The following is a 26,644-nucleotide window of genomic DNA, read 5'->3' as shown; positions in this document are numbered from 1 at the left end:
TACTTACTTGAAATTTGTCTTTTATGACCTGTTTCTCTGCTATATTGTATATGATTTCATCTTTCCTGGGCAGGCTGGTTTACTCACATACTGCAAAACATACAGGGGCCAGAGGTTTCCTTCTTTGGCAGAATTCCAAAAATCATTCCTGGAACAGAAAACTGAAGGCATTTGGTGTTTTACAGCATAACATTAAGTCATAAGTGTGTGTGTGTGTGTGTGTGTGTGTGTGTGTGTGTGTGTGTGTGTGTTTTAAATTCCAGACAACTGTAGTAGCTGTGTTGGCGTCTTTTAATTATAGTTTAACTTCTTGAGTCCGAGAGATTTATATCAGTGTCACAGACATTGATCTCAGATTTATTCTTGTTTTTCAGTACTATTTCACTTTATTTTCATTTGTGCTTGCAACCAAGAAGATAGTTTTACTTATAGTAGAATATCTTCTTCAGAGAATTTTTCAAATGTTATGAGGTTTTCTGTAAAACCTTCTTGTATATTGGTAAGCAACTCCCAGGTATTTTGACTTCTTTATAGGGAATAATTCTGCAAGATCTCTGAGCATCCTGTACATATGCACCTGTATGTGTCTTTCCTCCCCTCATTTATTTAATCAAAATGTTGTGTGCCTGCTATGTGTTAGGCATATGCAGAGATTCAGACTCTGTCTTTAAGAGGGGAAAGAGCAAGGAGAGAGGCAGTTACCAGGTTGAAAGCACAGTAGAGATATTCAAAGGTGTTATTGGGCTCATTGGGGGAGTGTATAACCTAATTTGAGATTAGGAGAGTGGGCTGGAAGAGACCTAGTGGAAGCATCTGGAGGATGCTTTCAGGAGGAAGAGTGTTATAAGGTATAAATTGGAGATGGATGGGTCGGTAGGGTGGCATTCTGACCAGCAGTGACTTCTGCACAAAGACTTGGCACAGTTGGGTGTATTTTGGGAAATGTTAAGTTATTTAGTGTGGCTGGACCATTAGGTATAAGGAGAGGTCTTTATAAATGAAATGAAAAAGGAACTTGAGCTATATAGTCATGGAAAGATTGTCCTGATTCAGCTGAGGATTAAGTGAAGTATAAAGGTAGACTTTTGGAGTGATCCAGGGAAAATGTACTACCTACTACCACTAAAGGGTAGTAGTAATGGGGTTCAGATGAAATGGATAAATTTGAGAAATATGAAAAACTAATGATACCGTGGGCTGTTGGTAGTGCAGGACATGGATAAGAGCATCTTGTGTCTCTGAGTTCCAGGTTTGCTTATAGTAGGCATTCAGTAAATGTTTTTTGAATAAATGAATGAAATGGGTAATTTTGGTGATGATCAGAGTTTATAAACTAACATACTTCTTTTCTTACTACTGCATGTTTTTAGACATCTGAGTATTGTTATTATGAGCATGTAGTGGTGGAATTTTCACATAAGTCTATTTAAAAAGTTGCCGGACAGACTGGCAAACTGTTTTCTTAAATTTCCCCTGAGGTCATGTATGTGCAGACCTCCTGAGAGAATTTAAGTCTTCTCAATTCTTAATTCAGGTGCTCTTTGTGGTATCTCATAGGATACTTTTTTCTTGTAGTCACATAACATATTGAACCATATTAAAACTTCATACAAGCCCTTTTGAAGATTTTATTTGGTCTTTTGTTCTGAAGATAGTAAACTGAATCTTTTTTGAGAGAGAGAGAGCGCAAGAGAGAGAGTGTGTGCATGCATGCAAGGGAGTGACAGAGGGAGAGATAATTTTTTTTTAAGTTTTATTTATTTTGAGAGAGCACACACTTGCACGCAAGCAGGGAAGGGGCAGAGGGAGAGGGAGAGAGAGAGAGAGAATCCCAAACTGATAGTGTGGAGCCCTACATGGGGCTCAAACCCATGAACTTTGAGATCTGAGATCGTTAACCTGAGCTGAAATCAAAAGTTGGACGCCTGATTAAGCCACCCAGGCACTCCAGGGAGGAGAGAGAATCTTAAGCAGGCTCCGTGCCCAGCGTATAAGCCCGACTTGGGGCTCGATTTCATGACTGTGAGATCATGACCTGAGCTTGAAACTGACTCAACCACCCAGGTGCCCCTATAATAAATGGAATCTTAACTCTAACATGACCTCATCGGTATATTTTGAGAAATGGAATTTGTTGGGGAGGAAAATTTACCTCTAAAGGTTCTTTTAGGGGGCGCCTGGGTGGCGCAGTCGGTTAAGCGTCCGACTTCAGCCAGGTCACGATCTCGCGGTCCGTGAGTTCGAGCCCCGCGTCGGGCTCTGGGCTGATGGCTCAGAGCCTGGAGCCTGTTTCTGATTCTGTGTCGCCCTCTCTCTGCCTCTCCCCCGTTCATGCTCTGTCTCTCTCTGTCCCAAAAATAAATAAACGTTGAAAAAAAAATTAAAAAAAAAAAATAAAGGTTCTTTTAGGTTGGTCCAACAATTAAATTGATGTGAGACAGATTAATAGGAGAAAATCAACATAATTATGTGTATAAGGGGGCTCCATAAGAATATGAGGCCCATAGGTAGTCAGGCAATTGAGGCTTATATGCCATTCAGAGCTAAGGAGAAGGGGGGTGGTGGGATCAAGGACGTCAAAGGGAAGGAAGACAGTTTGCAGGAAAATGAGAAAGTAAATGTTTGCTGGCCCATACAGAAGGAATAGAACACAGAGCAGTGGAATTTAATAAGACTTTTCTGAGTTCATCCTTGTCTACCACACCTAGTTCATATTCTCCTGTAGCTGTCTCTGGTGCTAGCTCCCTTCCAAGCAGGTCTTCCATCTAAATTCTAGGCAGTTAGGGGGAAGGCCAAACGTTCTTCTTGAGCTTTTTTTTTTTCTTGAAAATAGCCTATGATCCACATGCTAAAGGGACACATTTTGGAGTGGCAAATTTTGCTCCTCTACAAATTGAATTGACAAAATTGCTTGTGACTTTCAAAAATCATCATGGGGAAGATTGAGAATCTCCGTGGGCAAGCAGGAAGGATGAGAGAGGAAGGATGGAAGTGTTCTTCAAGTTGGGTTATGTGAGATCTGTATGAGAGATTGCTTTAGTCCCCTGCAACTCAAAAATTTAGTCTGCTTTCCTGCAGTATTTCTATCATCTGGTCAACATTAGAAGTGCAAATTCAAGCCCTCTACTCCAGGGCCTGATGAATTGTAATCACTGGGGGTAGGGCCTGGGAATTTAGCCCCTCCCACCCAGGTGATTCTCCTCCCTAAAAGTTTGAGAAGAACTGCACTAGACTAGACAAATAGGAAGGGAGGATTAAGTCAATCTGTTTTCTCTTTTTAGGAGTATGATTAACTCCTGTGTTTAGGAGTATATGTCTTGGACAATCCTAAAAATCAGGTTTCTTCTAAAGCTGGTTGTTTTCAAACTTTAGAACACTCCAGAATCACCTGAATGCTTAAATTAGGGATTGCTGGGCCCACCTTCACAGTTTACTGTACTGGCATAGGGTTCAAGAATCTGTATTTCTAATTTCTCTGCTGCTTTGGGAACCACAGTTGGATAGCCACTGCTTTGACAAGTGTAGTGGTAAGGAAGGTACATCGAGCATGGAATGGGAAGATGGGGGTTCTGATTCTGGCAGGATCTTGTCACCAGCTAATGGTTTTCTAGACCCAAGATTCTGTATTATGGGAAGGAAGTAGGGGATGAGACTATACTTCTAATATTCCTTGATTGCATATTGGAAAAGGTTAGTGTTAGGTAGTTGTTGGGTACCTGTTTTCTACCTGTGTGCCCCTCCTCCTCCCAAAATTGCAAAATTGTTGCTATTGGGTAATTTTAGAATCAAAATTTATACAATCACAATTATTATTAAAAAATTTTTTAAACGTTTATTTATTATTGAGAGACAGACACAGAGCATGAGCAGGGAAGGGGCAGAGAAAGGGGGAGACACAGAATCTGAAGCAGGCTCCAGGCTCTGAGCCGTCAGCACAGAGCCCGACGTGGGGCTTGAACTCACAAACTGCGAGATCATGACCTGAGCCGAAGTCAGATGCTTAACTGAGCCACCCAGGTGCCCTACAATCACAATTATTTTTTTTTTTTTTTTTTTCAACGTTTATTTATTTTTTTGGGACAGAGAGAGACAGAGCATGAACGGGGGAGGGGCAGAGAGAGAGGGAGACACAGAATCGGAAACAGGCTCCAGGCTCTGAGCCATCAGCCCAGAGCCTGACGCGGGGCTCGAACTCACAGACCGCGAGATCGTGACCTGGCTGAAGTCGGAGGCTTAACCGACTGCGCCACCCAGGCGCCCCAAATCACAATTATTAATACAACTAAAATTTGGGGGAGAATGATAGTACAAAATGCATGAGCTTGGAATTCAGGCTATTCTGAGTCCTTTTTTTTTATGTTTATTTAAAAACAATTTTTTAAAATATTTATTATTGAGAGACAGAGAGAGACACATGTGCATGAGCACGGGAGGGGGCAGAGAGAAGGGAAGACATAGACTCTGAAGCAGGCTCCACGCTCTGAGCTGAAAGCACAGAGCCTGATGCGGGGTTCGAACTCACAAACTGTGAGATCATGACCTGAGCCGGAGTCGGATGTTTAACCAGCTGAGCCACCCAGGTGCCCCAATGTTTATTTTTTTCAACGTTTATTTATTTTTGGGACAGAGGGAGACAGAGCATGAACGGGGGAGGGGCAGAGAGAGAGGGAGACACAGAATCGGAAACAGGCTCCAGGCTCTGAGCCATCAGCCCAGAGCCCGACGCGGGGCTCGAACTCACGGACCGCGAGATTGTGACCTGGCTGAAGTCGGACGCTCAACCGACTGCGCCACCCAGGCGCCCCCCCCATGTTTATTTTTGAGAGAGAGAGAGAGAGAGAGAGCGCGTGCGCGCGAGCAAAGGAGGGGCAGAGAGAAAGAGACACAGAATCTGAAGCAGGCTCCAGGTTCTGAGCTGTTATCACAGAGCCCCATGTGGAGCTCAAACCCATGAACTGTGAGATCATGACCTGAGCCAAGGTCGGGCCGTTAACCTCCTGAGCCACTCAGGTGCCTCCAGGCTGTTCTGAGTTCTGATTAATCTCTGTTCCATCAGTTGTGAGACATTGAGCAAGTTATTATTATTAGTACTATTTTATTATTAATTTTTAGTGAGCTCTACACCCAGTGTGGGGCTTGAACGCACAACCCTGACCGAGATCAAGAGTCACATGCTGTACTGACTGAGCCAGCCAGGCACCCCGAGCAAGATATTCTAACCTACCTAAACTTTTGATGTCTTATGCATGGACAATGAAATGCTGTGCACCCTAGGATTCTAGTAAATGTTTGTTCCTTTCCTTCTGTTTATGGAAGGATGTAGTTTAAAATAATTTAAACAATTTATTTCCCCAGGTTCAAAATGGTGAATGAAAATAATTGGATTGACAAAGGGGTAAAAATTATTTGGGATTAATTGTATGCAAAACACAATCTTTCATAGTATAATTTGATCAGTTAATGAGTGGTGCTCACCAAATTTTCTTAATGTAGATTCCAGTTTTTTTTTAACGTTTATTTATTTATTTTGAGAGAGAGAGTGAATGAGCAGGGGAGGGGCAGAGAGAGAGGGAGAAAGGATCCCAAGCAGGCTCAGCTCACCATATAGCCTGACGCAGCGACTTGGTCCCACGACCCTGAGATCATGACCTGACCAAATCAAGAGTTGGTTGCTTAACTGACTGAGCCACCCAGGCTCCCCTGATTGGTTATATTTTATAAGAAGGTTGTGATTAGAAAGTTGTTTATAAAAGTGGCTTGTAATGGCCATTTTTTTTTTTTTCTATTTAAAATGTTGGTATAGGACTTACAGAATTTTTTGCTGGCCTTTTACCTGAATGAATTTAATTAATGGCCCTAATGCAGCTGAATGTAAGCAGATTGGTTTACACAGAGTGGTTTAAATCTGTTTAGAATATTTTTATTATGTTAGGATTTCCCATTTACCACAGATGGAATCTTAGCATATTTGAATGTGTGCTTCATCAGAGAGGACAAATTACAGCTCTGGAGTCCTTCCTTGTCTGTAAAATGGGATACTTTTCTGATAATTTAATGTATAGCATTACTGTAATTAACACTTTTATAGTACTGTAAAAATACGGTTATTGCTTTACTTTCTACTTGTGCTATACAAGTCTCTTGGTGATGGAAATTTTAAGTTCTAATAGATTTACTAGTGTCTTTCTTTTAAAAGCCTGAACGTATTTTTTCCCTGTAGTGCTTCAAAGAACTGCCTATGTGCAAACTTTTATATTCTTCAAGACCTGTGCCAGAAGTGGTGTTTGCTGTTTATGCATATGCCTGAAAGGGTGTCCGTGTAATAAACAGCAGTCCCTTAAGTGCTCAATTGGTACTTGAAGGCTTTGTCATTATTAGGAATTGTCAAGGTTGCATTGCTTGCCTTCTGTGTGAATCTACCCAGCCACTCTGGGTTATTGATTGAGGTAAGGAGCTGCCTGTGAAACTGATTTAAAATATTTCCTTTCCCTGATTTATTTAGTCACATGTTTGTGCTTTTTTGTATTTGATCCAAAAATACCAAAATACTTTGTAATTTTGCAGGTTAAATTTCTTCTTGGTAAGATAGCTCTGAGGTTTTTGTGTGAATCACTACAGTCTGTACTTCTGTGTTGGTAACATCTGAAAGTTTGTATTTTCTCGCTACTTAACGGTCCTGAGAACAAGTTTATTGGAAGAGATTTTCACTGGAATATTAGATTAATTTCCTCGATAAGTCAGAAACTGTTATTACAGTATATTTAGCTTGGTACATAGTAGACATTTGCTATATGTTTTTAAATTGGTAGGAAAAAATCTTAAATTTTTTTCCTTTTTAATGCAGACAATATTGCAAAGACTTAACGACAATTGTGTGAGAATTTTAAACTTCAGTGTTGAATTAAGTTTAAATTTATCATTGAAGCAGGTTTATCATTGAGGACCAACATGGCTGGATTAATGACCCAGAAGAGTGCATTGTTTGTGGTGAAGAATTGTCATGTTACTTTTCTTTTTGGAAGTATTGGGTGGCATAAGTAAGCTATGTGGTATAAAAATTCGGCAGCCTTTTTTTGAAAGTTTTATACAACTCAATTATTAAAAAAAAAAAACAAAAACAACCAAAACTTAGTTACTTAATTTGTGTTAGATGTCCACTTGAAAAAGCAGCATATTTCTTTGTAATTCTTTTTTTAAAAAAAATGTTTGAGAGAGCCTGTGGGAGCAGGGGGAGGGCAGAGAGAGAGAAAGAGAGTGGGGTGGGGCCTGACCCCACAAACCACGAAAGTAGGACATGAGCCGAAATCAAGAGTTGGGCGCTCAACCCTCTGAGCCACCGAGCCACCCAGGCGCGCGCTCTTCTTTGTGATTCTTAACATTAAAAAATTAATAGACTTTATAGAATGTTTTAGATTTACAGAAAAATTGAGGAGTTAATAGAGTGTTCCCATATTCTGCCCCCTTTGCCCTCTTAACGTTTTGCATTAGAGTGGTACAAGGCACGCTTGTTATACTTAATTAACTAATATGAATGCAAGATGATTAACTAAAGTCCACGGTTTACATTCAGTTTTTTGTGTTTATAGTTCCATAGGTTTTTTTTTTTCAACGTTTTATTTATTTTTTGGGGGACAGAGAGAGACAGAGCATGAACGGGGGAGGGGCAGAGAGAGAGGGAGACACAGAATCGGAAACAGGCTCCAGGCTCTGAGCCATCAGCCCAGAGCCCGACGCGGGGCTCGAACTCCCGGACCGCGAGATCGTGACCTGGCTGAAGTCGGACGCTTAACCGACTGCGCCACCCAGGCGCCCCTAGTTCCGTAGGTTTTGACAGACTTGTAATGTGGTCTGTCCTTACAGTATCGTGTAGAATAGTTTCAGCTCTTTACAAGTTACCTGTGCTTCGCCTATTCCTCCTCCTCCCCTCCATCTGAACCCCTGGCAACCACTGACCTTTTTATTGTTTCCACAGTGTTGGCTTTTGCAGAATGTCATATGGTTGGAATCATATCATATGTAGCTTTTTCAGATTGGCTTGTTTCTCTTAGCAATGTGCATTTAAGTTTCCTCCATGTCTTTTCTTGGCTTGACCATGCATTTTTTTTGTTGTTGTTGCTGAATAATGTTCCACTGTGTGGATATACAACAGTTAATCCACTTTAACCCATTAGAGGACATCTTGGTTTCTTTCAGGTTTGGGAAATAATAAATCTGCTATTAAACATTTGTGTGTAGATTTTGTATGGACATGTTTTCAAGTTACTTGGGTAAATACCTAGGAGTGTGACTGTTGGATCCTATGATAAAAGTATGTTCAACTTTGTAAGAAACTGCCAGTATCTGTCTTCATAAAGTGGTTGTACCGTTTGCATTTTCCCCAGCAGTGAATGAGAGTTCCTGTTGCTCTGTGTGCTCATAAGCATTTGTTATTGTTGTTTTTCAGATTTTAGCCATTCTACTAGATGTGTGGTGGTGTTTCATTTTATTTATTTTTTTTTTTTAAATTTTTTTTTCAACGTTTTTTTATTTATTTTTGGGACAGAGAGAGACAGAGCATGAACAGGGGAGGGGCAGAGAGAGAGGGAGACACAGAATCGGAAACAGGCTCCAGGCTCCGAGCCATCAGCCCAGAGCCTGACGCGGGGCTCGAACTCACGGACCGCGAGATCGTGACCTGGCTGAAGTCGGACGCTTAACCGACTGCGCCACCCAGGCGCCCCTTCATTTTAGTTTTAATTTGTCATTCCTTAAAGACATATGATATTGAGCATCTTTTCCATGTGCTTCTTTGCCATCTGTATATCTTTAGGGTGGTGTCTAGATTTTTTACCATTTTTAAATTGAGTTGTGTTCTTATGTTGATAATTGTTACTGTTATTTAAGAGTTCTTTGTATATTTTGTATACAAATCCGATATCAGATCAGTTTTGCAAATAATTTCTCCCAGTCTGTGACTTGTCTTGATTTTTTGTTTTGTTTAAATTGGCAAATGATGGTCAGGAATTGGGCTTACGATCTAGTTTAGGTAAGGGGTTAGAATTTTGTATTTCAAATATAAGTTTAGGAATGTTTATAAATAAATCACATCCTTGTCACCTACCTTTTATTTTGTGATCATAAGAGCAAATCCAGCTGATTTTGGAAATATTGGGGCAATTTCAAAGTAGAAAAAGGATAGTAGTTATCTTGGGCATTAACATTTCAGTGCATTTCCTTAATTTTTCTTCTTTATCCTGTGTTACAGTTATATGTATTTCTTCATCTTGCTTTTATGTCTAATGCTTTGTCACAAAACATAGGTCATTCACCTCACTTCATTTTTTTTATCATCTCACATCACATCATTACAAGAAGAAAGATAAGTACAATACTTAGAAACTATATTCACATAACTTTTATTACAGTATCTTTTTCTTATTGTTATTAATCTTTTATTGTGCCTAATTGATAAACTTCATCATAGGTAAATATATATAGGAAAAACCATAGTGTATATGGTTTAGCACGGTCCCTGGTTTTAGGCATCCACTGGAATTCTTGGAATGTTTTCCTTGCAGTTAAGGTGGGAGACTACTGTACTTCCTTTTCATAGACTCCTGGAAGTAGAATCTGGATCAAAGATATTTTAAAAATGTATATTTATTTATTTTGAGAGAGAGTGAGAGAGTGCAGAGCCTGACATGAGAGTTGATCCCATGAACCGTGAGGTCATGACCTGAGCCGAAATCAAGAGTTGGTTGCTTAACTGACTGAGCCGCCCACGCGCCCCTGGATCAAAGATTTAAGACTCTGGGTGCATGTTACCTGTTTTTTTCTAGTCTGTTAATTTGTATGTTACATTAAGGAGTTTTAATCGTTTATCAAAATTGTTGACGCTTTCTTTACTTTTCCCCAAGTATAAACAGACATAGCTATGCAGACATGTCTCACTCTGAAACAGTCATGTTATATGTTACCTACAAGTTGTCTTTTCCATTTATTTCATGGACATCTTTTTAGGTGGTTATATATGTACACCTACTGCATTCTTTTTTTTTTTTTTTCAACGTTTATTTATTTTTGGGACAGAGAGAGACAGAGCATGAGCGGGGGAGGGGCAGAGAGAGAGGGAGACACAGAATCGGAAACCAGGCTCCAGGCTCTGAGCCATCAGCCCAGAGCCCGACGCGGGGCTCGAACTCACGGACCGCGAGATCGTGACCTGGCTGAAGTCGGACGCTTAACCAACTGCGCCACCCAGGCGCCCTGCATTCTTTTTTTTTTAATTTTAGTGTTTATAAATTTATGCTGCGTTCCTTTCAGTTGCTGTATAATATACCATTTGGAATATCCTTTCTTTAACCATTTGTCCATTAGTTGAGCGAATATATGCTGAGTACCTGTCATGTACTAGTTATTAGAGATAAATATTAACAAATAGAACATACTGGAATCTGGGGCACCTGCATTGGTTAAGTGTCTGACTTCTGCTCAGGTCATGATCTCCCAGTTTGTGAATTTGAGCCCCGCATAAATTAGACTCTTTGCTGATAGCTCAGAGCCTGCTTGGGATATTCTCTCTCTCTCTCTCTCTCCCTCCCTCCCTCTCCCCCTCCCCCCTCTCCCTCCCTCTCCCTCCCTCCCTCTCCCTCCCTCTCCCTCTCTCTTCCTCTCTCTTCCTCTCTCTCCCTCTCTCTCCCCCCTCTCCCCCTCTCTCCCCCTCCCTCCCGCTCTCTTTCTCTCTCCTTCTCTTTCCCTCCCTCTCCCTCCCTCTCTCTCCCTCTCTCTTCCTCTCCCTCCCTCTCCCTCCCCCCTCTCCCCCCTCTCTCCCCCCTCTCCCCCCTCTCTCCCCCTCTCTCCCCCCTTTCTCCCCTCTCTCTCCCCTCTCTCCCCCCTCTCTCCCCCCTCTCCCCCTCCCTCCCCCCCTCTCTCCCCCTCCCTCCCGCTCTCCTTCTCTTTCCTTCTCTTTCCCTCCCTCTCCCTCCCTCTCTCTCCCTCTCTCTCCCTCTCTCTTCCTCTCTTCTTCTCTTTCCCTCTCTCTCCCCCCTCTCCCCCTCCCTCCCGCTCTCCTTCTCTCTCCTCTTTCCCTCCCTCTCTCTCCCTCTCTTTCCCTCTCTCTCCCTCTTTCTTCCTGTCTTTCCCTCTCTCTCCCCCTTCTCTCTCCCCCCTCTCTCCCCCTCCCTCCCGCTCTCCTTCTCTCTCCTTCTCTTTCTCCTCCCCCACTTGTGCACACTTTCTCTCAAAGTAAATAAATAAACTTAAAAACCTATTGGAATCTAACCTCAAGGAGCTTACATGAAGTTAGAGTTTATATTTGCCTATTTATGCTCACTATTTTTACTTTCCTCCCTTTTTTGTTCTTTTATAGGATATTATATTGGATATCCTTATACATATCTTTATATCTGTGTACTTCTGGTATATTCCTAGCCATGGAATAAAGGGTACATGCTTAAAATGACTAGTTTCTGCCAACTGATGCTGTTTTCTTTCATTGTTTTTATTTTGCATTTTCCAAGCCCTTAGAATTGTGCATGTTTTCAGTATTTATTGGCCATTTGTACTACTCTGAACTGCCTCTTCTGATTCTTTGACCATTTGCCTTGTTATGTTATCTTTTCTTACTAATTTATAAGGGATCCTGTGTGTTCTGGGTTTTTATTCTTTGTCCCAGTTAGACACTGCACATGTTTTCTCCCAGTCTGTTATTTACCTTTTATTTTTCATTTCTCTTTAATTTGGAATTTATAGAAAAGTTGTAGCATTTATATAAAGAAGTACTATGTGACCTTCAGTCATATTCTTCAAATGTTACCATTTTACTGTATTTGCTTTTCTCCTTTTATCATTTAAAAACGTACATATTTTTTCTGAGCAGTTTGAGAGTAAGTTGTAATAGATACGATGCTCCTTTACACCTAAATAGTATATATTTCCTCAAAACAATTTTTTTCACATTAGCACACTGCAGTTAAAAAATCATGGAATTAAGGGCACCTGGGTGGCTCAGTCGGTTGAGCGTCCAACTTTGGCTCAGGTCACGGTCTCATGGCTTGTGAGTTTGAGCCCTGCGTCGGGCTCTGGGCTGATGGCTCAGAGCCTGGAGCCTGTTTCGGATTCTGTGTCTCCCTCTCTCTGCCCCTCCCCTGTTCACACTGTCTCTGTCTCTCTCAAAAGTAAAACATTTAAAAAAAAATCATAGAATTAATGTTGATACATTAATACTTATTCTATAAGTCTTATTCACATCTCACCAGTTGTCCCTGTAATGTCCTCTAAAGGGAAGGAAAATCCAGGATTTTGCACATTGCATTCAGTTGTCATGTCTCTTCAGTCCTTTTTAGCCTGGGACAGTTTCTTATCTTTCTTTGTGTTTCATGGTATTGATACTTTTGAAGGCGAGAGGGGAGTTACTTTGTGGAAGTTCCCACATTTTGTGCTTGTGTGGTGTTTCCTCATGTTTAGATTCAGGTACTGCACTTTTGGGGGGAGGAGAGCCATAGAAGTGATTTCTTTTTTTTCAGTCTCTCGTAATCAAGAGCCCCATTATTATTTTTTTTTTAATTTTTTTTTTCAACGTTTATTTATTTTTGGGACAGAGAGAGACAGAGCATGAACGGGGGAGGGGCAGCGAGAGAAGGAGACACAGAATCGGAAACAGGCTCCAGGCTCCGAGCCATCAGCCCAGAGCCTGACGCGGGGCTCGAACTCACGGACCGCGAGATCGTGACCTGGCTGAAGTCGGACACTTAACCGACTGCGCCACCCAGGCGCCCCAAGAGCCCCATTATTGACGATGCTTAACCTTAACCATTTGGTTGAGATGGTGTCTGCTACTTTCTCCACTGTGAGGTTACTTGTGGGAGATACCTGGTAAGTTTCCTGTGGAGTTTAGAGGTTTTGAGTCTGTGATTATGGAAATAGCCTACTATTCCTTAAACTTAATGCCCACTAGTTTTAGCATCTGTTGGTGATTCTTGCCTCTTGAATGAATTATTTTTAAAAAATTAAAAAATTGTTTTAATGTTTATTTTTTGAGAGAGAGACAGAGCACGAGTGGGGTAGGGGCAGAGAGAGAGGGAGACACAGAATCTGAAGCAGGTTCCAGGCTCTGAGCTGTCAGTACAGAACTTGACACGGGGCTTTAACTCACATATTGCGAGATCATGACCTGAGCTGAAGAATTGAGCCAGCCAGGTGCCCCTTGAATGAATTATTAATATGATTTAGCAAATGGTGATTTTCTAGTTCCATCATTATCTTCTATATTAGTTGGCTTTGTTGTAAGGGAGAGCTTTTCCTTTGGGTGTATATTTTCATATTATGAATTCATGAATTTTTAGCTTATTCAAGAGATTATAATCCTTTATTTGCCATTATATCTTGGTGCTCAAATTGTATGAGATTTGTCCAGTTAATGATTAGCTTTGATTACATATACGAAAAAAAAAACAACTACAAAAATATGCTAATTTTTAATGTGTTGATCTCTTTAGGCTTCTGGATTTTATAATGTATTTAGGGGAAACTCTCTTTTGCCTTAACTCTGCCTCCCTACTTTTGATCATCTCAGCCCCATGATTTTCTAACCTTTATGGCTTGCCTTCTGATCATTCCATTGCTTCTAAGCACCACACTTGGGGAGTGTCTGGGAATAGAGGGAAAAAGTTGCAGAGAAGAACAAGGAACAGTGTAATGTTCACTGTGCCTAGCCCAAAACACAACCATTAAGGCATGGACACTTTGCTTGTGGAAATTTAACCCTTGGAAATGTATATTCTTTTTTTTTGTTTTTTAACTTTTTTTTTTTAACGTTTATTTATTATTGAGAGAGAGAGACACACACACACACAGAGCATGAGCAGGGGAGGGGCAGAGAGAGGGGGAGACACAGAATCCAGAGCAGGCCCCAGGCTGTGAGCTATCAGCACAGAGCCCAATGCGGGGCTCGAACCCATGAACCATGAGATCATGACCTGAGCTGAAGTGGGACGCTTAACGCGCTGAGCCACCCAGGCACCCCCCCCCCCTTTTATATCATACCACCTTACTTATTTTCTTTATGGATGGCACTTAGGTTTTCTGGAAATGTTTGCTTATTTGTTGCTCGTTAATACTCAGTAAAATGTAAAAACTTTTTGATTTTTGGCCTTTGTCCATCTTTAGAGTTTATCCCCTCTCAAAGGCACATGTTAATGCTATTTAGACTCAGAGCCCCTTCCTTTGCCATGCCCAGGGGACTAGGCTGTATGAATTTAAGGACTTCTATGAGGGCCACATGTAGTGTTTAGCTTTGTATCCACAGAAGCTGGAATAGCAGTAGTGTATAATATGGCATCATTTCAGCAAACATTTGTGAAATGATGGATGATTTACATTTATTGTGACTGTGGTAAGCACTGGAATGACAACCTGTTGGTTTTTCACTTGAGAGTTACAGCTGAGGCTCATAGTCCAATGTGTTTTTTGTTTGCTTATTTATTTTGGGAGAGAGAGAGAGAGAGAGAGAGAGAGAGGATCCCAAGCAGGCTCTGCACTGTCAGCACAGAGTCTGATGTGGGGCTTGAACTCACTAACTGTGAGATCATGACATGAGCCGAAATCATGTGTTGGTTGCTTAACTGACTGAGCCCCCCAAGCACCCCAGTCCAATATGGTTTTTAAAGAGCATATGGCATAGTTACATTATTACTGAGTAATGATACCATTCTATATGGTGTAGTACTTTGAATTTTTTGTAATGGAAGTTTTCAATTGTGGGATGGCCAGTCTATCTGGTTTGATGCTGTAGAAAATAACTGAAACAAAGTTTTTAAACAATCTGTGACTCTTAGCAATCCTCAAACTTGTGTCTGTGAACCACTCTGGCAGAGCAAAAGACACTCAGGCCAACATTTGTTTTTATTTTATAGCTGATGTTTCCTTTCAGGTTCTATTTTTGACATAGAAGCTGGGTTGGTACAGGAAGACCAGGCAGCTAGCTGCCCTGACCCTGATTGAGTTGGTCTCACTTGCCGAGGAAGGAACACGTTGGGTACTTGGATAAAACCAGGGGAGAGGAATGATGTGGCTGGAGATGTGAAGGAATGAGTGCACCTCCTTCACGCTGATGTACATGGCAAGAAGCTAACTACTGCTTAACTCTTTGCTTTGTTTTGAGTTAATTTTGGAATAATTCATGTGGTCGAGAAAAGAATTTGAGGAAAGTTTATCCCCTCCTGAGTGCCTCACAAGGTGTGCTGGTGAGAAGGCGTATGAATGATGAATTTTATTTACCCTTTGTCCATTTTTAGAATTTGTCCCATCTCAAAGGCACATGATTAAGTCTTGTTGAACCCTTCTGAATGCTTTCCTCTGCTGCAACCAGCAACTAGATTCTCTGAATTCAGGGACTTCTCACATTGTTTTTTTTTTTTTTTTTTTTTTTTTTTAATTTTTTTTTTTTTTCAACGTTTTTATTTATTTTGGGGACAGAGAGAGACAGAGCATGAACGGGGGAGGGGCAGAGAGAGAGGGAGACACAGAATCGGAAACAGGCTCCAGGCTCCGAGCCATCAGCCCAGAGCCTGACGCGGGGCTCGAACTCACGGACCGCGAGATCGTGACCTGGCTGAAGTCGGCCGCTTAACCGACTGCGCCACCCAGGTGCCCCCTTTTTTTTTTTTTTTTTTTAAACCTGGTTGCCTTCCTTTTCCTAAAATGATTTAAAAAGCCCTTTACATATATGGAAGGCTCTGTGCCTGTTAATAGTCCTTTTCTGCCAGTCATTGAAGGTAAAAGACTTAAAAAAAAAAATCAAACTGTATAAATTTGTTTGAACTTGAGCCTCTAACATCTATTAATTTTTTTGTTGAAGTTATTTCAATCAAGATACAATGATGGGGAGCATAAGGGAGGGACAAAATTATATGTACAAAATGGAAACATCATGCGTTTTAATGTACAATATGTACAATTTATGTACAAAATGGAAACATCATGCGTTTTAACATGCTGATGATTAAAAAAGAGACAGGTATTGTGTGTGTTTTTAAAAAAATTTATTTATTTACAAAAATTCATTTATATATTTTGAGAGAGAGAGAGAGAGAGAGAGAGAGAGAGATGGAAAGAAAGGGAGAAAAGGGGGAGGGGCAGAGAGAGAATTCCAAGCAGGCGCCACACTGTCAGCAGCTCTGGGCTGGGCTTGAACTCATGAACTGTGAGGTCATGACCTGAGCCAAAATCAAGAGACATGAAACCGACTGAGCCACCCAGGCACCCCAGGTGTTGTTTATTATACAACCACTAATACAGAGGTGATTTTGCTGATTACATGTCTCTGTGGAATGTCATGGTAACTCCATTTGGCAGGTAGGGAAAACGCACACAAAAGCAATTTAATTTATCCAACGTTAAATAGAAAGTTAGAAAATTAGAAGAATCCTATAGATTTTCTTACTCTACCTAATATTTTATCCAGTTAGTTGAGATGTATATAGAACCTCAAAGAGGACTGACAAAGTACTTAGTATGGTTTCCTAACAGTACATAGTAACTGCTCAATTAAATCTTGGCATATAATTATTCAGTTAGAGGATTTGTTCTAGTTACTGGTAATGTTTATTTTGATGATACTTGTTTTTTGAGCATAGAAACTGTGATACTTGTATTAATGTTGGTGAGAGGAAAATTAATTGAATTTCAGCACAAAACTTTAGCAGGTATTTTGCAGTATAGACTTTTGTTTTGGATTTATACTTTCTTGACTTTAGGCTACCCTGGGTTTTAACAAAAAAAATTTTTTTTAACGTTTTATTTTTATTATTGAGAGAGAGATACAGAGCATGAGCAGGGGAGGGTAGAGAGAGGGGGAGACACAGAATCCGAAGCATGGTCCAGGCTCCGAGCTGTCAGCACAGAGCCCGACACGGGGCTCAAACTCACAAACTGAGATCATGACCTGAGCCAAAGTCGGTCGCCCAACCAAATGAGCCACCCAGGCACCCCGGCTACCCTTGGTTTTTAGATGGGAGAAATTGAATCTCTGAATCTATCTTCTTCAGGGGCCTGTCTCTTCCTTTGTAGGTTATTTTGCATGGAGGTCTTATTGTATTAATACTAAATTTACTTCAGTATTTGGTAGTAGATGATTTGTATAGTATTAGGAGTGAAATGTTTTAATATATTGTTGCAGTGAGGATATATTTTTATTTTGAATTTTTATTTATGTATTTGTTTTTTGAAGATTTTATTTTTAAGTAATCTCTACGCCCAACTTGAGGCTCAAACTGACAATCCTGAGAGCAAGAGTTCCATGATCCACTGACAGCACCAGCCAGGCACCCAGAGGATATTTTTGATATAATTTTGATGTGAACATTATATAATGATTAAATTTCTGCTTTTAAATATTAATGACTGGAAATATTTTAATCTTTATATGCCAGGAATTCTGGAATCTTCATGTTGCCCCCTTCTTATACAGCTGCTAGCGTAGATGGAAGTTTATCTCAGTGTTAATAAATGCCATCACCCATTCCCTTCCCCCAATCCTTACTCGGGAGCCTAGTTTGCCTGCAGCTGCAATGGTAGGCATCTTTCAGGAAGTGACCTTGGCTTGTATTAATCAAATTCAGAACACACAGAAAAGCTTCTTGCTAACATGCTGACTTGATGTAAAATTTTATCGCATCCATTTTCTTTCAAAATGAGGCCATCTTGTAAAAAGAAGATATACAGAAGACTCCTCTAATTTAATGTATAAAAGACGCTTCTGCAGGCCATATTAAAAAAAAAAAACTACTAGATTTTAAATGTGTAGGTTTTTTTATTGGCAAATATGCATAAACGTCATGAAGGCTTAGGAGTTGTTACTAGAAAATTACTTGTTTTAATGCTAAATTAAAAAACTTTATCTGTATCAAGTTTCTTTATTTACTGATTTAACAACTGACATTAAATTGCCGTGGAAACTTTATACACTATGGATTTATTTTGAAGTTCTTTAGCAACAGTTATATATAAAGTAAGGCACTTTTGTATATTAGTTACCTTCGGATGTTCAGAAATGACTAGTTTCTTAATTTTGCTAGCTTGGGTAAGAAAATGAGTATGTTACGTGAAATCATTTTCTTAGGCAGTGGTAGTGGCTACAGGGGCTTCTAAATAGAAGTTTAAAATTTTAAAGCCAGTAAGACTGCTAAAATCTGACTGCCATGTATTAATGAAAAATATTGCTAACTACTGATTCACACATCTGCTTATTTAGGATTTAACAGATCATTCTGATAGAGTAGTTAACATAGCTGTTTCACTTTTATCATGTAATGCTTCAAAGAAATCTCATTCTTAAATGTAGGATAATTAAGGTGTGTATGGGTACAGATCTTCATTTTACCCTTGCTTAATGTTAAATATAGAATGTTGAAAATAGTATTTAATGGATTAGTTTAGTGATGTTTACTGCATTTGTAGATTTACATAAAATGAATGAATGAATGAATGAATGAATGAATGAATGAATTAGGGAGCAGTTGTGTGTATTGCCAAAGAGATCACCCTTGAGTTTATTGTATGAAAGATCACTCCTTGGTACTAAAGTGTTAGGAGAGGTGAAATATGGGAAAAGAAAGCTTTAAACCTTAGGAGCTATACCTGCATTTTGCTGGATGCAGAGTATGAAAAGGACAGGCGTGTTGCATGTGTATATGAATGACTTGGAGAAGAGGTGGGGAATTTATGTAGATAAAAAATTGGGATGTAGATAAATACTTAAGTGTCTTAATTATCTGAGTTATTTTTAAGGCATTATTGGAAACACAACCAATGTCTTTCATCATATTATAAATTGTTCTTAGAATTGCAGCCTCTTGGAGATAAATCTTTCTCCTTAACCTGCCTAAGTTCACTCTTTGCCTTGATTTGATACTAGCATTAATGATTAGTTTGTTAGATATTACAGGATACAGAAACTGGTTTCAAGGAGAAAGATAATTGCTTGATCATTTCTTCCCTCACATACCTGCTTAAAATACATGGTCTTAAGTAAAATTGTCACCTTGAACTTAAAAAATGTTCTTTGCCTTCTCCCACTCCTTCCCCCCTTGAAAAAGAAGAAGAAAAAATGAAAAAGAAAAGCCTACCAGAAAAGGAATATTTGCAATTCCGGTAGCCAATGAGTTAATGTTCATTTGCAGCCTGAGGGGTCAGCGTACAGTGTCTGTTTTCTGATTGGCTGCTAAGAGGTGAAATTGAAACCACTGTAAACTTTTGACCCTGTAGCAATTCTTGTGGAACGCCTTCCACTGGTGGAGCCCAGAGCTTTGCTCAGCTCTCCACCCAACCCTCCCACCCCCTTTCCTGTATTTATTTTGTGTGATCGTGCAGTACTGCATGCAGTTTTTCCAAGAGAGGGGAGAGGGAGGCAGAACAAGCACCGGCAGGCGACTTGCTTGCATGGCTGTGTTAGTAACCACGTTAGTACTAACTGCAGCTCGGCCAGAGATACCGGGGCTTGTTAATAAACTGGGCTGCCAACTGGATTTTTTAGTTTTCCCCTTCACCTCAAGGTAATTTTAAAAATGTAGAAGGGTTATATTTACTGCCAATGCTTATCTGTGTGATAGCACTGTTGTGTAAGCAGAATTTCCTAGATATGTTGAGTTAAAAATACCTTTCATTTTTAGCAACCTGTATGTACACCCCATTAAAATTTCCTATGTCTCCTGTACTTTTTACACAAACGGCTAACATTTTACAATTTTTTTTCTTCTTTGCCTTTGTCTTCTATTATAAAAGAAAAGGCATTTTGGTTATGATAACTGTGGAAAATAATTATAGAAGTTATCTGTACATTTGAATTTCATTAATTCTCTCTCTGCTGAAGTAAATGGTTTTGGGTTTGTCTTGTTTTGCATTAAAATAGTGCTTTACAGTTACCATAGCAGTCCTCTGAAAAAGGCAAGGTAGTTCATTCTCATATTCTCATTGGAGGGGCCTCTCGGTGGCTCAGTCATTTGTGGCCAACTCTTGACCTCGGCTCAGGTCATGATCTCACGGTTCGTGAGTTTGAGCCCCATATCGGGCTCTGTGCCGACAGCTCAGAGCCTGGAGCCTGCTTCAGATTCTGTGCCTCCCTCTCTTCCCCTCCCCTCCCCTGTTTGTCCCCCCCCCCCCCCAAAAAAAATTAAACATACCACTAGTGGCATTCTACACCTGCTTCTCCTTTTCTGATTAGTTGCAGGTACCATATTTTGCTCATGCTTCTGCAGGCCAGTGTAACGCCTGGCCTCTCCTAGGTACACAGGAAACATTCGGTTGATTTAAATGTCTCACAGAAGGTCACCTCAAGAAGCTGGACTTCCAAAACAGGTTTTCTGAAAGCAAGGCTTCTGTTTTCACTGCATCATTTAAATTTTCATATTGACTCCATATAGAACTAAACATTTATTGCAACTTACTAAATGACGATGTAGAATAAATTATTATAAATCAGCTTAGTCCTTTCTAGTTTATAGCATGAGATTAGTAATACATGTTAACCCTGCCTTACTTTACTAGATGTGTAATTAGAAATTATCCCCCCTCTCCGTGTCAAAAAGACTTTGCTATTTAAAAAAGTTTGTCATCGGGGCGCCTGGGTGGCGCAGTCGGTTAGGCGTCCGACTTCAGCCAGGTCACGATCTCGCGGTCCGTGAGTTCGAGCCCGGCGTCGGGCTCTGGGCTGATGGCTCAGAGCCTGGAGCCTGTTCCGATTCTGTGTCTCCCTCTCTCTCTGCCCCTCCCCCGTTCATGCTCTGTCTCTCTCTGTCCCAAAAATAAATAAAAACGTTAAAAAAAATTTTTTTTAAAAAAGTTTGTCATCAATATATTACTAGTGTGCACTTGGGTAGCAAATACATTTTACTTATTATTTACTAGAACACATAATAATGGATAAGTAATGGTAAGGAAAAAAATTTTTTAAACTGAGTTAAGTTTATACAGCTGCAAAAAAAGTGGCACTTTCATAAATAATTTTAAATTTCCATTTGATTTTTAACTTACATTTGGTTTTTTCTTTTCAGTATAGCTACAAATTTGTTGCAATTGACTGCTGCAAGTAAAATCTGTTGTTACAGTTTTGAAAAATGATATATTATTTTTTTGAGACTATTATAAATAATCTCAACTTCAAGAGAATGTTTTATTTATACCAATATCATGTAAACTTTAACCTGAAATTGATGGGTAAATTTATTCCGTAGTGCTTTGGAGAGGAGTGGACAACAGCTGACTTGACCAAAGATGGTGATTCCCCATCTCTAGGATTTTTAGGGAAATGAGAGAATCCCTCAGAGCACTACCCACAGTAGCATGGCAGGAACAATGAGTTTAATATGATGAATAGCAGAATCCTTGCCCCCTTCCATTTTCAACAGCAAAAGAGTCATGTTCATGGTATTCAGTGGCCTCTTTTTGTACTACTGATGTTTCCAAGCATCAGCATTATATAGTTTGGGTTTTCTTCTGTCAACACCCCTCCCCCAGTTTGATTCTTTGTTCTGGCCTGGAGGCACGTCTTCTCAGACAAGCTATTAACAAAGCTCAGTTTAATTTTTTTTTCTTCCCCATTAGATTTCAAGTGATGCAGGTTTTGATAATGTGGATCCCATCAATCACATTTTTCGTTAATTCTAGTAGAAAAATTAACCTGCATCTCCCCATATTTAGTATTTTGGGGACACGTCATTTAGTTTTTGTCAGTGTGATTTGACTTGTGTTTGTGATAGACTGAAGTCCAAATTATGAAAAAATTATGCTTATTTTTGTTGAAGGTAAAAAATACAGTCCCAAGAAATCTGCTGGGACTGTTGCCTTTGCAGAACCTTGGTTGTAGACAGCTTAACTGCAGCGTTCCCAGGTTCTGTACTTTATAGGATCTAGTGTATAGCACTTTTTATTTACTTACTTTTTAAAGTTTTTTTTATTTACTTTTTTAGTAGTCTTTATACTCTATGTGGGGCTTGAACTCAGAGCCACGAGATCGAGTCACATGCGCTTCTGACTGAGCCAGCCCGGCACCCCTGTTGTATAGTACTTTTTAGCCTATCTACCCCTGCAGAGTCCTGGTAGGCAAGCCAGTCATTTGTCTGTGAGTTTCTGGGGACCACTCCAGCCCAACTGCACACTTCTTGGGAGGGGAAATTTTGTGGATAGTGTTTCTTTGCATCCCGGGGGTTATGGGTTAGAGTAGCGTGGGTCTGCACTCCTTTGGGTGTCCCCACCAATAGTGGAACACTTGTGTTCATGTAGGCTCTCTTGCCAACTGTCGTACTAGGGAGCAGTACTCGTTTCCTGGGCCAGTCATTATGGTACCACGTACGTTCTGACTCCAATTCCTTTTCCTCCCCACTCATCCTGCTCTGTAGATGCTAACCCTACCCCACGACCTTCCTCCTTCCCCTGTAAAAAGGAGCAAAAACAAAAGAACCATTGCTGAAATGAAACTTGATTTAAAACCAGGCCAGAAAACCTTGGGCTTTCTTAATAGAAGCTCTGCCTTCCTTTCACCCTTCACCTTCTTCTAATTAAATTAGATATCATAAAAATTCAGGTACTAAAACATTGGGTTCATTCAGACACTAAAACTAATGATTGTATTTTCTCCCATTTTTTTATTTGAATGTGCTTGGATTTTTTTGTCTTCTCTTTTTGAGAGAGAGAGGAGAGCAGGGAAAGGGAGGGGGACGCTTAACCAACCGAACCACCCAGGTGCCCCTGTGCTTTGATAGTCTTAAATCAGATGTCAGATAGTCTTTTGTTGGCTAATAATAGTTTTTATTTATTGAGCATTTATGCATCAGGTACTGATAAGTAATTTAAGCATTTCCCTTAATCTTCACAAGTGCCTTACTAGGTGTGATCCCCGTTTTATAATGAGAAATCTAAGGCTCAAAGAAGTCTTCAGGTTGAGGGGTGCCTGGGTAGCTCCATCGGTTAAGTGTCTAATTCTTGGTTTTGGCTTGGGTCATGATCACGCAGTTTCGTGGGTCCGAGCCCCCACATTGGGCTCTGTGCTAGCAGCGTGGAACCTGCTTGGGACTCTCTCTCTGTCCCTCTCTGGCTGCCCCTCCCCTACTCCTGCTATCTCTGTCTCTTTCAAAAATAAATAAACTTAAAAATTTTTTTAAAAAATCTTTAAAAAAAGCCTTCAAGTTGAATATCTAGGTCGTAAGTGAAAGCTGGGCATTAAGTCTAGATCTGGTGTACTCCAAACCTTCCACTCTTCAGACCATTATGCTAACAAGTAGTTATATTATCGTGGATTGAAGATGTTTTCCAAGAACCAGCTCTCTTTTGACATCTCTGTTATAAGCCAGAGACTATACTGTAATGAGAAATAGGTATGTTAGTAGATATAATAGCTCTTTTTTAGACTTTAATTGCGTGGTATTGATACGCTTACCTGTATTTTCCTCCTTTTCGTTTGTGAACATGTGATGTGCTTCCTTCTCACTCCTCAATTTTCTCACCTTTAAATTGGGTTTCAGAAGTGCAACAGACCCTTCGCATGATGCAGATAGGTTATGGTTGATTGTCCCTCTCTTGTCCACGTGGATTGGCCAAGGCTGTGATATGGAACTTGTATATACATAATTTTTTCTTTACCCCTTTCCAACAGACCTGCAAATTCCAGCATGAATGCAATGAACTTTGGGGCATAATTAGGGCTATTGTCTTGATATATACACCTCTAGAGTTAGTGGTAATCAGATTGTTGCTGTATTGTTACATTTGGAAGTTTGTAAAGTGAAGGTGAATGTTTTTTTTATTGGCTTACTTTTTTGTTGCATCATAGCCTGCTCTCTATTTCCTCAAGTATAGAGAAGCTGTTTATATGTTCACGTATTCTATTGCAGATTATTTTGAAGAACTCCTCATTTTCCTTTCCCATTTAAAAATATGTCTTGTTGGTGGCCCAAATGCAGTCTTTACTAGAAGAGGGGGAAAAACATCCATGGTTTTTCTCTCCTTTTTTTCTTCATTGCTTGCTTGCTTGCTTGCTTTATTCATCCATCCACCCACCTATCTGGTAGGTATTTCTGTCTTTGGACTCGGGTATTTAAGCATTCGCTTCTGCCAAGATATCAGTATTGTTTTTAATTGTTAATTGTTGAGTATTTCTTTTGGACAGGAGTTTGGTTTCCTCATCTCCTGTTTTGCATTATTCATGTTTACAAACTGTGGCACGGTATATTGTATATGCTACACCGGACTTTGTAAGCAGAAGTAGTATTGTGTGGCAAAATAAGGCATCACCTCAGATTCCTAGGAGGACTTGAACTTGATAGCATGTTTTGTTTTTGTTTATTTCATGTATGTCCAGAGAAGGGAATGATGGGAAAGGTTAATTTGTGTGTGACTAATAATACTACTTACATTAAGAAAGGGCAATAAAATTCAACATCCCCTCCCCTTTTTTTTGTTCTCAGGATCAAAATACTTGCTGAACAGTGGAGTCAGAGACCAATAAAAATAAGCTCCTACTTGAACGTCATTTGACTGGTTAGCCAGGTAATTCAGTTTTACTTTGACTCAATCCTTTGTAATTTTGTCTTTATCCTCTGAAGATACCCATTTCCTTTCATTTATTATTTAATCTTAAACTCGTGTTACAGTTTTTATCTTTAACGATAGTATGAGTTGACTGAATGGTCTTTTTTTTTTTTTTAAATTTTTTTTTTTCCAACGTTTATTTATTTTTTTGGGACAGAGAGAGACAGAGCATGAACGGGGGAGGGGCAGAGAGAGAGGGAGACACAGAATCGGAAACAGGCTCCAGGCTCTGAGCCATCAGCCCAGAGCCTGACGCGGGGCTCGAACTCACGGACCGCGAGATCGTGACCTGGCTGAAGTCGGACGCTTAACCGACTGCGCCACCCAGGCGCCCCGACTGAATGGTCTTAAAATGAGCGAGTATATGTGTATATTCATATATATATGTGTATAAATACAAACGTAACTTTTTTAGGGAGGCAGGGAACTATGTGTTATGGTTCAACATGCCCATTTTCCCTTCTGTGTGTATATTTTAATGGTGTGTGTTCAAAATCTGAATAAATTCCACTTATTTTTAATATTTCACCTTGTGAGGACTAGTTTCCCCAGTTTGCGTGTGCTGACGTATAATAACTCTTTTCCTAACTCCTGTTGCACTAGAATAGGAGAAATGAGAATAGAAAAAGTTGTCTGATAGCCAAGAAAGCAGTTATGCTTTGCTTAGCTCGTTAAATTTCTTTTTGTTAGTAATACCATCATTCTTATGGTTAGCTCCGCTTGAAATCTGAGTCATCTTTGGCTCCTCCCTGCCCCCAACCTGATACATTTAGTAATTTAGTAAACGGGCGATGTCCGGTCTTCTATTTTCATGTCTTCCGTACTTGTACCACTTTCTGCTAGTATCTTAACTTCCCAGGCCAAGACCCCATAATTTCATGCTTGTATTTGTTCACATGTCTCTTTATTCCCTCTTACCTACTGTTTCTAGCACTTGAAATTTTGCTTACACAATTTCCTTACGTACGTCCCTTTTAATTAAGTCTCTGCTATGCTCTAAGCTTTGTGCTGCCGTTCCCTGGCTTACGGAAAGAAAAGTACAAACTCCCTTTGCTGACATTTGAAACAGTTCTTTATCTGGGAATCTATCTAAGCCTCCATCCAGTCTCTGCTCTTGCTATTTCCCCACAAAATCCTTTCATCAATTATGATATATATACATTATATTCTGAATATAGTAGATAACTATCTCCGTAGTATTTATGTTAAAAAAAAACCCTTTTATTTGGAAGTTATTTTAGTAACTTATGTAAGTTGGAAATTGAGTATAAAAGGACATCTAAATATCCTCTAGCCACATTTGCTCACTTGTTTATTATTTGCATCTGTATGTGCTGTCACTCCTTCCCACTCTCTCTACTCATGTAGAGTTCTTTTCTGAATTATTTGAGGGGAAGTTACATATATTGAGCTTCTTTCTGCTAACACTTTGGTATTTCCTAAGAATAGGGTCATTCTCTTATATAACTATTGTACACTTACCAACTTTGTAAATGGACGCTGACACAAATGTATGGTCTGTCTTCCAGTCTGATCAGTTGACCTTAATAAAGTCTGTTAACAGCATTTCCCTTGCTTCCTGTACAGAATCCAATCTGGGGTCAGGTGCTGTACTTAGTTATTATTTCTCTTTAGCCTCCTTTTTCCTGGAATCTTTCCATAGCCTTTCATGACATTCACATTCTTGAAGAACACAACCCTTCCCCCTTTTAATAGAATAGTCTTCATTTTATGTTTGTCTGCAGTTGCCTTGTGATTAGATTGAGGCTATGCATTCTTGGCTGGAATACTGTATAGGTGATGTGATATCCTGAGAAAGATGCACAATTTTTGGAGGCACATGGTGTCTTTTGCCCCGTATTCTGATGTTAATATTGATTACTTGGCCAAGATGTTGCCAGATTTCTCCACTATATAGTTTATTTTCCTTCTTTTGCAAGCAGTAAGCATTTTATGGGGAGACAGTGCAAGTATGTTTCTCATCACAGTTTGCCCTAGATTTAGTAGCATTCATTGATGATTCTTATCTGATCGAATTTTTCACTGTGATGGTTCCAAAATGGTTATTTTCTGATTCCGGTATTCC

General features: G+C 39.9%; 1 protein-coding gene across 13 annotated transcripts in view; it reads left to right on the top strand.

Annotated features, from left to right (window-relative positions):
- NCOA3 (nuclear receptor coactivator 3) overlaps positions 1-26,644 on the top strand; it is a 141,023-nt gene that overhangs the window by 48,479 nt on the left and 65,900 nt on the right. For 11 of the 13 annotated variants that reach the window (XM_047068017.1, XM_047068016.1, XM_047068014.1 and 8 more), the window contains exon 2: positions 24,435-24,516. The exons of 1 other annotated variant lie outside the window; for it this stretch is intronic. The gene's annotated coding sequence lies outside the window, so the exon portion shown is untranslated. Of the gene's footprint in view, positions 1-12,744; positions 12,853-24,434; positions 24,517-26,644 lie in introns of those variants that run through there. One more of the 13 variants, XM_047068008.1, reaches the window with a different exon arrangement.

The sequence above is a fragment of the Lynx rufus genome, unplaced genomic scaffold, assembly GCF_022079265.1.
Source record: "Lynx rufus isolate CCGP_SWC_20201006 ecotype Redwood Valley unplaced genomic scaffold, mLynRuf1.p SCAF_8, whole genome shotgun sequence".
Classification (NCBI taxonomy): Eukaryota; Metazoa; Chordata; class Mammalia; order Carnivora; family Felidae; genus Lynx; species Lynx rufus.
Note: the sequence above shows the minus strand (reverse complement) of the source record. Positions and strands in the feature narration are given on the sequence as shown.